Source organism: Natrix helvetica (genome assembly GCF_964273705.1).
Source record: "Natrix helvetica genome assembly, chromosome: 16".
NCBI lineage: Eukaryota > Metazoa > Chordata > Lepidosauria > Squamata > Natricidae > Natrix > Natrix helvetica.
In genome coordinates this window covers 7664917-7676990 of record NC_138563.1, presented here as the reverse complement: position 1 = coordinate 7676990, position 12074 = coordinate 7664917, and the positions used below count along the sequence as shown (strand labels likewise).

The following is a 12074-nucleotide window of genomic DNA, read 5'->3' as shown; positions in this document are numbered from 1 at the left end:
GCACACGGAAGAGGACATTTAATTTGGGTCTACGAGGTGCAATGACAACAAAGGAAACCTCACCGTTCCTGCTAGTGTATTTCCTAAGCAGAAACCAAGGCTCCACGTGGACAATGATGGTGTGGGAAAATTCCCCTCCACCATACAGAGTTTACAGCCAAGGGGCATCTTGGCATCTTTCTGAATGGATGTGCGGGAGATATGGAGCTTGGGGAGAGGGGAGAAATCAAAAGGAGACGGTCCGTGGACACATTTTAAGTAAGCGAGGGAGGGAGGGAGGGGTTTCAAGAAACAGTACTAATTCTGTTAAAAATTGTTAATTGTTGTTACCGAAAAGAGAACCGTCAAAGGCACCCAACAACCACAGCTAAAGTTTCCAGAAGTTTGGAAAAGATCCAAATTGCTTCCCATTCAGCATCTGGCAGCTGTTGCAGTTCCCACCAAGGATGCTTCAGGGGTCTCTGATGGCCTCTCTTCCTCCCAGGTGGGACACTCGTGGGTTAACAAAGACCACATGGACTGGCAAAGCCCAGGGAAGACCCCCATTTCCCCCCCCCCCACTCTGGACAAAGCAAAGTCTTTCTTGGACAAGCCGAGTCTCTTCGGGGAGAGGGGGCGGTCTAGAAATCTAAATAAATAAATGAATAAATTGTGTCTTTGTGCTGTGGGTTTCAAAGCCTGCAATTTGGATAAAGGGACACAAGCTGGAAATATGCCGATAGCTTTATTAAGATCAATTAACTCAAAAAGGAAATATTGATTCTTCTCAAAGATGAACAATACAGAAAAGAGGAGAAATGGAAGAAAAAGCCTCTCTGGATGTCAAGGGACAATTTCAGAAATTCAAAAGATGTGAATTTGGGCTGAAGCAAACCGCCTCCTTCTTGATTTGTGTCAGAAGAAGCAAAGCTTGGTGTGAACTCAGCTTGCACACCAGAGATTACTTGGCTGCTGGACACCCTCAGAATCCTTAGCCTGAGCAGAAGAGGTCCATCGGAGGTCCAGATCAGCCACAGTTTGTTGTTATCAATTTCGCTGGGGTCAGCAGGAAATTTCTGTGTATAACGTTAAAGTGGCAGCCTGGTGTCTGGAAGGAAAGGAAGGAGCAAAACAAAGTTGGAAGGGACCTCAGAGGTCGTCTAGTCCAACCCCTTGTTCACACAAGAGACCCTGTACCATTTCAGATAAATGCTTGTTGTTTCATAAATCTTCCAGTGATGGGGCTCCCACAACCTCTGGGGGAAAAGAGTCCCATGGTTAATTTTTCTCACTGTTAGGAAATTCCTCCTTAGTTCTAGGTTGCTTCTCTCCTTCATAAGTTTCCATCCATTATTTCTTGTCTGGCCTTCTGCTGCTTCCGAAATGAAGTTGACCCCCCCTCCTCTTTCTGGCAGCCCCACAAATATTGGAATATTGTTATCCTGTCTCTACTATGCCCTAATGAATTCCTGCAACCGTTCTTTATATGTTTTAGTCTCCAGCTCCTTAATCCTCTTTGTTGCTCTTCTCTTCTCTGCTTCTAGAGTTTGAATATCTTTTTTTTTTCATATCATGGTGACCAAAACTGGAGACAATATTCCAAGGGTAGCCTTATCAAGGCATTATAAAGCAGTGCTACTATCTCAGGTGTTCCCATCCGGTGCTTCTCGTCCTGCCTTCAGGTGCTTTGGAGAATAGGTTAGCAAACGCCGCTATCGTGTCACCCCTAATCTTTTGAATTGAAGTCATCCATAGAAATCATTAAAACCTCCTTTGCAGAGGTGGCTGCTGAGCTCAGACAAGGGAGGATTGTTCAATTAAACCGCAAATAGATAATCGGAATTTGGTATCCAATCTCACCTCCTGAATCCCTGGAAGTTCCTCACATTCCTGGATGTTGTTATATAACATTTTCCAACCGTCCAACTTTTTACATCTTGTTTCCACCAAGAATACCAGAAGTCGGTATTCCTTCCAACCATGGAACTGGATTAAAAGTACATGACAATTTAATTAATTACAAAGAATGATTGGCTTCGTTGGTTGCAACCTCAAGAACATCAGTTCAAGCGGAAATATTTCTGTATCCGATACGAACAGCAGAAATCCTGTCCTTTTGGGCCACGATAACAGTCCCTCCGCTAGGACACCCCCTAAGCTCCCTCCAGCACTCCCAAATCCTTCTATTAAGAGCCCTGGCGGCACAGTGGGTAGATTGCAGCATTGAAGGCTAAGTCTGCCAACTGCCAGGAGTTCAATCCTGACTGGCTCAAGGGTGACTCACTCGTGGTGGGTAAAATGTGGACCCAGATGGTTGGGGGCAAGAGGCTGACTCTGAAAACCGCTTAGAGAGGACTGGGAAGCACCACGAAGTGGTATATAATTCTCTAACCTCTCTTGCTATTGTTTCCAGAACAATCCCGAGTCCTTTGGTTACTCCAAAGATACAACAAGGCTTCCCCCCCCCAAAAAAATCCTCCCCACCTCCAGACACATACCTGATAGTGAGCCTTTATAAGGCTCAGCACCTTGAAATAGTTGGGGCTGTCACTTCTGTCCTCGTTGTATTTCTCCACGGCGGCGGCGAGGGATTCCTGCACCCCCGGATCAGTGAAGGGCACATTGGAAATAAACCCGGGCAGTTCCGGGGAGAGCATCAGGAGGGTGCCGAAGAGGCCCAGAAGGGGTGGCACAGGCAGCCGGGAGCGCACCATGGTGCTGGCGAGAGAGAGGGTCGCTGGCAGGCGCAGAAGCAGACCGACTTGCACGGATTTGCTTTAGCTGTGTAGAAGCCGCAGGTGGCAGCGGCGATCACCTGCGGGGGAGGGGGCACGCCCATTCTGCAGAAGCCCCGCCCCTGTGTCTGGATCATCTCCGCTGCCCAGGTGGTCGCCGCCTCCCCCGCTTTGGGTTCCCCATTCTCCCCCCTCCTCTTAACTCCTACCCCCTTGAGGTTAGGCTGAATTGGAGGGGGGGAGAGAGACAGTTGATTTACTATTTGCGGTCAGCTACAAAACGTCAGAGCTCCTGCTAGTTGTGCATTTCTTGAGCAGAAGCTAAAGCTCCACGTGGACAATGGGGATGCTGGGAAATCCTCCCCCAACTAGGATTGTCGCCCCCTCCCCAAAGCCACGGAGATGAAGCTCCCCCCTACATGGACTCCCCTTCTGCCCCTGCTAGTTTTCAAGAAGCTTTCAAGATGAGACTGCCTGGACTGCCCATCTGTCAGGAACGTTGTATGACATTCTTGGAAAGGGGGGGATGGGGAGGTTGGACTAGATGACCTACAAGCTCCCTTCCGTTAATCTGTTAGCCTGGTTGTGTGTTTCCTACGAAGCGTTCTACTATATACTGCAAAGTTAAAGCAACATCGTTGGTTTTCAACTCAATTCCATTGAATGGAAGGGATCCGTGTTTGTGTTTTATTTTTTTTAGTACATTGTACACTGAAGAGGGCATTTAATTTCGTTGTACGAGGAGCAATGACAAGAAAGTAAACTACTACTACTACATAAGCCAAGGCTACATTTAGACAAGCGGAAAGTGAAGAATTGGGGGGGGGCAGGATTGTCTCCCCCTCCCCAAAGCCCTGGAGGGCAAGTCCACCCCCCCCCCCTGGAAGAGTTTACATCCAAGGGGCATCTTGGCATCTTTCTGAATAGATGTGTGTAGGAATACAGACCTTGGGGAGGTATGTGAGAAATCTAAAGGAGAAAATCCCCGGTGGGCACATTTTATGCAAGGGAGGGAGGGGGGTTTCAAGAAACAGTATTAATTCTGTTAAAATGGTTAATTGTAGTTAGCAAAAAGAAAACTGTCAAAGACCTCCAACAACCACAGCTAAAGTTTCCAGAAGTTTGGAAAAGAACCAAATTGTTTCCCCATTCAGCATCTGGCAGCTGTTGCAGTTCCCACCAAGGATGCTTCAGGGGTCTCTGATGGCCTCTCTTCCTCCCAGGTGGGACAGCCATGGGTTAAAAAAGACCACATGGACTGGCAAAGCCCAGGGAAGACCCCTTTCCCCCCCCCCAATCTGGACAAAGCAAAGTCTTTCTTGGACAAGCCATTGTGTCTTTGTGCTGTGGGTGTCAAAGCCTCAAAGTTGGGCGGGATTTCTACAAGAAAGGGACACAAGCCCACATCACAACAATAACTTTATTGTGATTAATTGAGCAAAATATTGATTCTTCTGTATCATCAACGGCAGAATATGCAGTGATTCATGTAATGACCATGTTAAGAAAGGTCCTAAAATGAGACGTGGTCTCGCTTAGCCAAGGGAATGGTGGCTTAATGGTGGCTTGTAAGGCGAGGACTGTCAGGGAATTGAGCAGCCGGAGGCTGAGACATTCAGACAAAATTGTAGTTTTATATAAATCAATATTTTTTTTAGATCAAAACTAGAGAGTTTAGGCCCAACAGGAGAATCGTGAGGTAAATCCACCCAGGGGGAATTTCCTGAGGTAAATTACAGAGCACAAAAGGTGCAAACGGGGGGGGGGGGGGAAGGCGGGGGAAAAGGAACCGCCCCCTTTCCACTCACAGCAACCAATTACAGTTCCGATTGTCTGATGGACAGCTCTCCTCCACCAATTAGCTACAGCGGTGGGTTCTTACTCATTGCCCAACCCCTCACTAATCCAGGTGTTCAATTAAGCACAGGTGGGCCTTGACTTACGGCCACAATGGAGCCCAGCGTTTCTGTTGCTAAGCGAGACATTGGCTAAGAGAGTTAGTGCAGCTAGTCTTCGACCGACGACCACAATTCAGAATGGCTGTTATGTTAAGGACTGCCTTTATAGGAGCTATTTTATTTATTTATTTAGGGTTTTTTCGAGGACCCCCCCCCCCATTTCAACACGAGGTGACTCTAGGCCGCTTGTAAGGTTAAATTTGCACATTTTGCATTTTAAAACGTACCGTTAGATTGTGGTTTTTTTTTTAAATTGCAAAGGATAAAGCAATTGAAAAACATGTATAGCCAAAACATTGGACTCAACGGAGTCCCAAATTTCTGTTGCCGAGGGAGACAGTTGCTGTGAGTCTTTTACCCCGTTTTATGACCTTCCTTGCCACCGTTGTTAAGTGAATCGCTGCAATTGTTAAGTTAGTCACAAAGGTGGTTAAGTAAATCGGACTCCCCCATTGACTTTGCTTGCCAGGAGGTCGCCAAAGGGAATGACATGACTCCCCCGGGACACCGACCGTCATAAATGTGAGTCGAGATAAGACTGTTTTGTTACTGGAAGGATACAGGTTGACAATGAAAGCTGATAGTAAAAAATTAGTTAATTTTTGGTTGATCAGTAAGTAGGAATTTAGTAATTCTTAGATTGTTATTCAATGTTTATTCGTCAACAAATAATTAACTATAACAACAATAATGAGATGATAATGGATAAAGCTTAATGATATATATATGTACTGGCAAACTAGTACAAGAAATTTGGATATCAATTGCAAATTGCGATCTGGGAAAAAGACCTATACATTTTATTAACAAACTTTTATTTAGGTCTTGTCATAAAGGAGTAATGTTTTTTGGGTTTGAATGAGAGGAGGTGGGATATAAATAGTAAATGATTTTTAGCCAATTATAGTAACAACAAGGAAATGTCAATGGATATTGTTTAATAATATATACATGCTCTTGGTATTGTCAGAAGCAACTTGGATACAAACTCTAAACAGCGAATGGGGTGGGGGAAGTGGGGGTGGGAAAGGTTTAGAAATTTTATTAATTGACTTTTAATTAGAATATGTCATAAAGGTGTAATGTTATTGGAGGATTTTTGAAATAGCTAAGGAATGCCATTATGTGGTTGTGTCTTTAAGTATAAATGATTTGAGGCAAAAGCACGTTCAAATAATTGTAGTCAAATGAGAATTGCGGTACATTGATAGTAAGATATACAAAGATTTTTTGATTTAAAGTGTATAATCTAATATGGACTATAAGTAATGAGTGTGGGAGAAATGCAGGAAAGTTATCGGTAACCAATCGACACGCTTTCTACAAGATGTAATGAAGGATGATTCTTTTTTTGTGTGTTTTTGTTTAATTAAAATAAATACCCCCCCCCCCAAATAAATAAATAAATAAATGTGAGTCAGTTGCCAAGCTTTTGATCATGTGGCTGTGGGGAATGCTACAATATGGTTATGTGCATGAGAATCGGCCACAATTCATTTTTCCCCAGTGCCATTATAACTTTAAATGGACATTAAATGAATGGTTGTAAGTTGAGGACCATCTGTAGGGGGTTGGACTAGAAGAGCTCCAAGGTCCCTTCCAACTCTGTTGTTCTATTACAAAGCTGTACAATTGTAAGTTGAGGACCATCGGTATCTTAATAAGGACTACCTCCTTATTTCTCTCCAGGAATTTCATGGTAGGAAGCCAAGGAGGCTGGAAAACAGAACAGAATAGAACAACAGAGTTGGAAGGGACTCGGTTCCTTCCATCATCTTCCTTTTAGTTATCACCAATGCTTCTGCCAGAGTTTCTATCATTACTTCTGCCAAATTTTCTCCCTTTTATTCTTTTATCTTCTGGGATCTGAAGTAAAATAAATAAATATCTCCCATTCCAATACTCTACTCTTTATCTTTTTCAAGAGTACTCATTCTGCTGTCAATATCTCCAATTTTCTTATCTCTTTGTTCATCTTTTTCTTCAATTTTTTGAGATTATATTTCATCATCATTTCATCTATTTTATCTGTTCTTTGTTCAATAATCTCCCATCTCTTTTCAATGCTCTCTTTTCTTGCATTTTTTGAATTTTTTGCATAATCATCAGCAATGTCACTTCATTTTCTTTTCCCTGTTGCGACATCGTCTATATTAATCTTTTCCTTCCAATAGTGCACACTGCCACTATAAAATCCGAGGCTCTTTTTCAAACCAAGTTAACTGCTCTCTTTCCCAGTACGTGCAGCTCTTCCCACTATCATTTTCAGTAAACAAACTCAAACTCCTTGAAGCTCAAACATAGAGAAGAAAAACAATATTTCCAAGCCTCCAAGCTTCTAAGTGGCAGTGTTATTTCCCTCTATTTTCACTTCTCTCTTTATATTCTTTATTTTCCAGAAAAGGAAAAAAAAATTTAACAAGAAAATATTATAAGGTGTTGAAAAGAGAAAAAGAATGAAAGTCTTAAAAAGAGAGAGAAAGTTAAAATCAGTCCAATTTAAAAAATATGTGTTTGTAGAAATTCCAGCAGAATTTGGATAAGAAAGGTAAACATGCTGAAACATCATGATAATGGCTTTATTAAGGTTAAGGAACTGAATTTGCAAAATATTGATTCTTCTCAAAGATGAAAAATATAGAAAAGGGGAAAAGTGCAAGAAAAGGCCTCCCTGGATGTTGAGGAGCAATTTCAGACACTCAAAAGATGTGAATTTGGGCTGAAGCAAATCGTCTCATTCTTGATTTGTGTCAGAAAAAGCAAAAGCTTGGTGTGAACCCAGTTTGCACACCAGAGGTTGCACTGCTGCTAGACACACTCAGAATCCTTAACCTGAGCAGAAAAGGTCCTTCGGCTATCCAGATGATGGCAAAGTTCGGCGGAAAGTGGGGTATAACGTATAAGTTGCAGATTGGTTTCTGGAAGGGAATGAGAGAAAAACGGGGTTGGGAAGGATGTTGGAGGTCATATTGTGGTGACCAAAACTGGATGCAAGATTCCAAGGGTGGCCTTATTAAGGCATTATAAAGTGATGCTACTATTTCATGTGTTCCCATCCATTGCTTCTCGTCCTGCCTTCAGGTGCTTTGGAGAATAGGTTGACCACTGTGTTCTTTGGGACAACCCCTCAAATAGCAAACACCGCTATTTTGTCCCCCTTACTGTTTTGAATTGATCCGTCCATGAAAATAATTAAAATCCCCTTACGGAGAGGTAGCTGCTGAGCTCAGATAAGGCAGGTTTTTTTCAATTGGAGCCTGGCATCCAATCTCGCCTCCTGATTCCCTGCAAGTTGCTTATATCTCTGGATCCTCTCATAACTCAATTTCCAAATGGCCTTCTTTTCACATGTTTTCACCAACTCCACCTTAAGATGGTATTCACGTACCTTCCCATTTCCCCCCTGGATTTAAAAATAAGTACATGGGCTTAATTACAAAACATGACCGGCTTCATTGGTTGCAACCTGGAAAGCACATTATTCCTTGAGAGCAGCAAGAACATCAGTTCAAGCGGAAATACTTCTGTATCAGATACAAACAGCAGAAATCTGTCCTTTTGGTCCATGATATCAGTCCCTCCTTAGGCCACCCCCTAAGCTCCCCCTCGCAGTCCCAAACCCTTCCATTAAGAGCCCTGGTGGCACAGTGGTTAGAATGCAGCATTGCAAGATAAGTCTGCCAACCCAGTTCGATCCTGACTGGGTCAAGGGTGACTCAGTCTTCCGTAGTCGGTAAAATGAGGACCCAGATGGTTAACTCTGTAAACAGCTTAGAGAGGGGTCTAAAGCACCATGAAGCGGTATATAAATCTAACCGCTTTTGCTATTGTTTCCAGAACAATTCCAAGTCCTTTGGCTACTCCAAAGGGCCCAAGGAGGCTGCCCACCTACACCCCCCCCCCAAGAAACCTCCCTACCTCCAGACACTTACCTGTGACTGAGCATTCACAACACGGTGCACCTTGAAATAGTTGGTGTTGTTATATCTGAGTCAGTTGTATTGCTCCACGGCGAAGGCGAGGGCTCTCTCCACCCCCAGATCAGTGACTGGCAAGTCAGAAAGACCCTCTAGGATCCCCATTAGCAGCTCTGGGGACAGCATCAGGAGGGCGCCGAGGAGGCCAAGGAGGGACGGGAGAAGCAGCCGAGAGCACACCATGGGGCTGGCAATAGAGACAGTTGCTGGCAGGCGCGGAAGCAGACCGACCTCGATGTATTTTTCTTAAATCTGCAGGAGCTGCAGAGGCAGCGGCACTCACCTGCACAGAGACCCCGCCCATTCTCAATTCAGCCCAATTCTCAGGTTAGGCTGAAGTTGGGATGGGGGGGGCAGTCTGGTGCAAAATGTCACTGTTCCTGCTAGTTTTGTATTTCCTGAGCAGAAGCCAAGGGCATCAGGATGGGGTGGGGATTGGACTAGCTGACCTACAAGGTCCCTTATAGCTTTGTTATTCTGTTAGCCTGGTTATGAGCAGGTTTCCTAAGCAGAAGTCAAGGCCACCTTTAGCCGCGTGGATAATGAGGATGTGGGAAACCCACCCACCTCCAGATTGTCGCCCCCTCCCCAAACCATGGAGATTCCCCCCTCCCCCTGGACAAAGCAAAGTCTTTCTTGGACAAGCCATTGTGTCTTTGTGCTGTGGGGGACAAAACTGGAGATTGGGCAGGATTTGGACAAGAAAGGACAAGCAAGCAGGAAAATCATGCTGATAGCTGTCAGCCTCTGCTTTGCTTGCTTACTAGCAGCTGCCATAGAAACGGGGAGGGTGGGGGCATGGTATTGGGAAAGGGAGTTTTGTGGTCACCATCCTCTGTGCATGGGGATGGTTGATGTTTGGACACCCCACATGACACCTTAGGGAGTCGCAGGTTGGACACTGGGCTGGGATAACTGGGGGGGAGGGGCTGGGCAACCATTTGATGTGTACGTGTTGGCTCAGATCTTGCTTTCCCTTTTGCTGCTTTCAATTCATATCTAGTAAAAGTACTTTATTCAAATGGAGTTGAGGTTTTTCTTTCTTGGATATTGAAGGAGGCATGCCTGACAATAGCTTTATTAAGATTAATTAACTCATTAAGCAAATATTGATTCTTCTCAAAGATGAAGATTATAGAAAAGAGGAGACGTGGAGGAAAAGGCCTCCCTGGATGTCAAGGAACAATTTCAGACACTCAGAAGAGGTGAATTTGGGCTGAAGCAAACCGTCTCGTTCTTGATTTGTGTCAGAAGAAGCAAAGCTTGGCGTGAACTCAGCTTGCACACCAGAGGTTACTCAGCTAGATATACTCAGAATTTTTAGCCTGATCAGAAGAGGTCCTTCGGAGGTCCACATCATGTACAGACAGTGTATACCAAATTCGGCAAAGAGCTGGGTGTCACTTTAAAGTAGCAGATTGGTTTCTGGAAGGGAACAAAAGAGAAAAACAGAGTTGGAAGGGACCTTGGAGGTCGTCTAGTCCAACCCTCTACTAAAGCAGGAGGTCTTCTACCATTCCAGACAAATGGCTGCACAATCTCTTCTTGAAAACCTCCAGTGATGGAGCACCAACCACTTCAGGTGGCAAGTTGTTCCACTGGTTAATTGTTCTCATTGTTAGGAAAGTTATTCTTAATTCCAGGAGGCTTCTCTCCTTGATTAGTTTCCATCCATTGTTTCTTGTTCTACCTTCTGGTTCCTTTGAAGATAGGTTGACCCCCTCCTCTTTGTGGCAGCCCCTCAAATATTGGGACATTGATATGTCTCCCCTAGTCCTTCTTTTCATTAAACTAGACATACCCATTTCCTGCAACCGTTCTTCATATGTTTTAGCCTCCAGTCCCCTAATCCTCTTTGTTCCTCTTCTCTGCTCTCTTTCCAGAGTCTCAACATCTTTTTTTTTTAATATTGTGGTGACTGGTGATCAAAACTAAATGCAATATTCCAAGTATTGTCTTATCAAGGCATTCTAAAGCAGTGCTAATATTTCATATGTTTCCATTGTTGCTTCTTGCCTTCAGGTGCCTTGGAGACCAGGTTGGCCCATGTTTTCTTTAGGGCAGCCCCTCAAATAACAAAGGCCGCTATCATGTCACCCCTAATGTTTTGAACTGGAATCGTCCATGAAAATTATTAAAATCCCCTTTGCAGAGGTGGCTGATGAGCTCAGGCTTGTTTAATTAAACCACATATAGATAATCGGAATTTGGCATCCAATCTCACCTTCTGATTCTCTGGATGTTGCTCACATTCCTGTATCTTCTCATATGTGAGTCTACCGGCCTTCTTTTCACATGTAGTTTTTACCAACTCCACCTTAAGATGGTATTCCTTCCAACCATCCACCTGGATTTAAAAATAAGTACACGGCCTTTTAATTAATTAGAAAACACGATCAGCTTCATCAGTCTCAACGAGGAATGCACTTTATGCCTTGAGAGCAGCAAGAACATCAGTTCAAGCGGAAATATTTCTTTATCAGATATGAACAGCAGAAATCCTGTCCTACTGGTCCACGATAACATTCCCCCCCCCAGACACTGCCCAAGCTCCCTCCAGCATCCCCAAACTCTTCTTTTAAGAGTCCAGGTGGCACAGTGGTTAGAATGTGGCATTGCAGACTAACTCTGCCAACTGCCAGGAGTTCGATTCTGACTGGCTGAAGAGTGACTCAGCCTACCGTCCTTCCGAGGTCATTAAAACAAGGACCCAGTTTGTTAGGGGCAAGAGGCTGACTCGGTAAACCGTTTATAGAGGACTGTAAAGCACTGTGAAGCGCTATATAAGTCTAACCGCTCTTGCTATTGTTTCCAGAACAATTCCCAGTCCTTTGGCTACTCCAAATATTCAAGTAGGCTGCCCACGTCTCTGCCTTCCCCAAAAAACTCCCCACCTCCAGACATTCACCTGTGACTGGGACTGCGCTGCACGCAGCACCTTGAAATAGTTGGCGCTATCGTCTCTGTCCTGGTTGTACTGCTGCACGGCGAAGGCGAGGCTGTGCTGCACCTCCGGATCAGTGAAAGGCACCTTGGAAAGACCCTCGGGGATCCCCATTAGCAGCTCCGGTGACAGCACCAGGAGAGTTTCGAAGAGGCAGAAAAGGGACGGGACGGGGAGCAGGGAGCGCATCATGGGGAGGCGCTGAAGTAGACCGACCCTGATGTATTTGCCTTAGAAGTGTAAGGAGCCGCAGGTGGCAGCGGCGCTCACCTGCGTGGAGGCCACGCCTATTTTCCAGAAGCGCACCCCCCCCATGGCTGGACCATCTCCGCTGCCCAGGTGCTCGCTGCCTCCGCGGGATTTGAGTTCCCCTCCGGTCCAATTCTTCCTCCTAGTTGAGGTTAGGCGGGGTGGGGAACTAGAGGGATATAATTGAGTTAGTAGCCGCGGTATGCTACAAAAGGTCAGCGCTCCTGCTAGT

The 12074-nt window shown here is 44.9% G+C and overlaps 1 protein-coding gene and 1 long non-coding RNA gene across 5 annotated transcripts in view; one reads left to right on the top strand and one right to left on the bottom strand.

Moving 5' to 3' along the window:
• The window catches only part of LOC309400208, a 29915-nt gene that overhangs the window by 6174 nt on the left and 11667 nt on the right, over positions 1 to 12074 (bottom strand). The window lies entirely within an intron of this gene.
• LOC309400198 (uncharacterized protein) overlaps positions 4647 to 12074 on the top strand; it is a gene marked incomplete at its 3' end in the record, with an annotated part of 120883 nt that continues 113455 nt past the window's right edge. For all 4 annotated transcript variants that reach the window (XM_081968592.1, XM_081968589.1, XM_081968591.1 and 1 more), the window contains exons 1-2: positions 4647 to 4710; positions 5145 to 5194. The remainder of the gene's footprint in view (positions 4711 to 5144; positions 5195 to 12074) is intronic.